This window comes from Malania oleifera, chromosome 1, assembly GCF_029873635.1.
Source record: "Malania oleifera isolate guangnan ecotype guangnan chromosome 1, ASM2987363v1, whole genome shotgun sequence".
NCBI classification, from domain to species: Eukaryota; Viridiplantae; Streptophyta; class Magnoliopsida; order Santalales; family Ximeniaceae; genus Malania; species Malania oleifera.
This window is the reverse complement of record NC_080417.1, coordinates 66,627,197-66,629,696: the sequence shown is the minus strand read 5'-3', so window position 1 is coordinate 66,629,696 and position 2,500 is coordinate 66,627,197. Positions and strand designations below refer to the sequence as shown.

At 43.8% G+C, this 2,500-nt stretch overlaps 1 pseudogene; it reads right to left on the bottom strand.

Annotated features, from left to right (window-relative positions):
- The window catches only part of LOC131167003 (uncharacterized), a 28,099-nt pseudogene that overhangs the window by 20,850 nt on the left and 4,749 nt on the right, over positions 1 to 2,500 (bottom strand).

Sequence of the window (2,500 nt, the reverse complement as noted above, 5' to 3'; positions counted from 1 at the left end):
AGTTTTGCGCAGAAACTGAGTGGTTCTCAGATGATGCAAAGCGTAAATGGGGTGGAGTCGTTGATTTGTTCCTTCCCTGTTGGAAATTACTCCTGAATCCGAAGGAATCTCGAAGCTACTTGAATGCCTTCCACAAGACTTCTGCAAGCTCCCATCGAACTATGGAATTGGAAGCCTGGTGGGTTATTCGGTTCAAAAAGCTTAACATCAGGTTTGATTTGGAGTTGCAGATGAGAAGTCTTAAGTTCTGGGTTTGATGTTGGCGTGTCCTCAGACCCTTTTTGGTTGATTGGAGTTCTCTGTAATTTATTTTTGATTCTCTCCAGTTCTGTTCCTTCTTGTTTGTGTTCTTGGTTCAGTTCTTTAGTTGCTTTTCCCTGTTTTCCCAATCGGTTTCTTTGGTTCTGTGTTTCGTTCTTTCCCCGTTCTCAATTTCATTTCACTATTCTTCTCGTCCCGACTAGTGTGATTGTTCTTTGATCTTCGTCCTTTGCTTGTGTTTGTTCTTGTTTCAGTTCTTTAGTTGCATTTTCTGGTGGATTTCTTTGGTTCCGTGTTTCGTTCATTTCCCGTTCTTCAATTTCGTTTCATTGTTCTTGTTCTTCTCGTCCCGATTGGTGTGTTTTTGTTCTTTGATTTACTGTTTGTGTTGTTAGTGATATCCACGTGTCACTCCTTTGTTCCCCCATATGAGTTTCAAATTTGATTTTCAAATTCCTTCTCCTTTGGCGCGTTCATTTCCGCCTGTTGTTTGAGTTTTAGCTGTCAGTGGAGTTAATGCGTGCCAGTGTGGGGACTGATGTGTGGTTTAGCGCTGTCAGTTGCTTCCGTGCTGTCCATGTATTCCCTGGGAGCTTATTTTATCTTGGTGTGTGCGCGGCTCAATGCGCTGGTGTCCAGGGTGTTTCTTCCACGTGGCTTTGCATGCATCCACCCTTGGCTTTTCATGCATGCTGTCCCAGTGCTCTTGGTTTTCGGATTTTGAATTATTTATTTGCTTTGGGGCGTGATCTAGTGTTTCTCTTGGTGTGGATGCTCCTCCAATCAGCCGGACTTCTCTTATTGGACTGCCTACGTGTCACACTGCTGTAGTGTGACTATTGACTGGCGGAGTTTTGTGGTCCAATTTCTCCTTAACGGTTGAACTTGCTGGATCTGCAATTTCATGTGTGTCACGGGTGGTTGGATTTCAGCTCTTCCCTTCAGATTTGCATGCTTTTGGAAATCCCAGAAGCTGTTTCCAGATTTATTTCAATTGACTCGTGTGATGCCAATTGCCTTTGTGGACCTGTGTGTTGGTGGAAGTTATTTGCAGCTTCTCCTCCACGTGGTGTACCCGTGGATTTGCTTGGTGATTGATTTGTTCTCATTTTCTCCTTCACATTTGATCTTATGGACAATATCATGTGTGTTTGCGGATGTGGTCAACATTTCTTTTATCAAGTTCTAGATTGGTGTTGACTTTCCAGGATGGAATTCTCATCTGGTAGTTGACAATTTTCAGAGTTGCACGCTTTGGTGATTGCTGAAGCTGTTTTGGTTACATACAAGTGGGTTCATGAGTTATCCTCTCGGGCACGGCACTGTGGAAGCTCCAGGCATGCCGCTATATGCCTCTGATTTGGATCTTTGGAATTGGTTCTTACACTTCTGGAGCTCATGTCCTTTAGTGTTTTATGATTATACTTGCCTTGCGCCCTGGGTATGCCCAGGTTTGGTTGTACTTCTCTAGGTTAATTTCCTAGTTTTGAGTTCTGGGTTCGCCCAGTTATGATTGTACTTGCCTTGTGCCCTGGGTATGCCCAGGTTGGTTTGTATTTGCTGCTAGGTTTGTTCCTAGTTTTGATGCTCTTTGTATGGTTTGGGAGCTTGGCTCCCCTCCTCGGTGTATGTGTCAGTCTTTTCTGTACATATCCATTGATCAATATACATTTACCCTTTTGATCAAAAAAAAGAAAGAGCTCTCAGTCGAGCTCTCAGTAGTCAAGGCAAGTTAGAGAGAGAAGCTCTCACCTCTCTCTAGAGAGAGGCGCTTGCCCGCGGATGATGGGGAATCCTCTCTCGATTTGCCATGAAGATTATCATTGAGAAAATTCATTTGAAGGGAATGGGAACTGCCCAGGATTTCGTATCTTTCTAGGTCAAGATTTTTCCACTACAGACTTCTGAGGAGGCTGTGTGGATCTCGGGTGAGGCAAAGCGAGTTCGAGGCGATGCTGGTTGTGTTGGAGTTTCATTTCTCAGTAGGAAATTGTTCCCAAATGGCGTGGAGGTCCATCTTGGTGTTGATGAAGATTTCCTTACTTTGAAGAACTTTCGACTCAATAGTGTTGCCATCCAGATGACTGGTTCTGATTGCCATCGAGCTGTGGAATTGGAAATCTGGCGAGTTGTTCGATTTAGAAAGTTTAATATCAGTTTTGATTTAGACTTGCAGAAAGGAAGTTACAGATTCTGGGTTTGAAGGTGTTTCATGCGTCTTCCTTCCCACTCTGTCTTG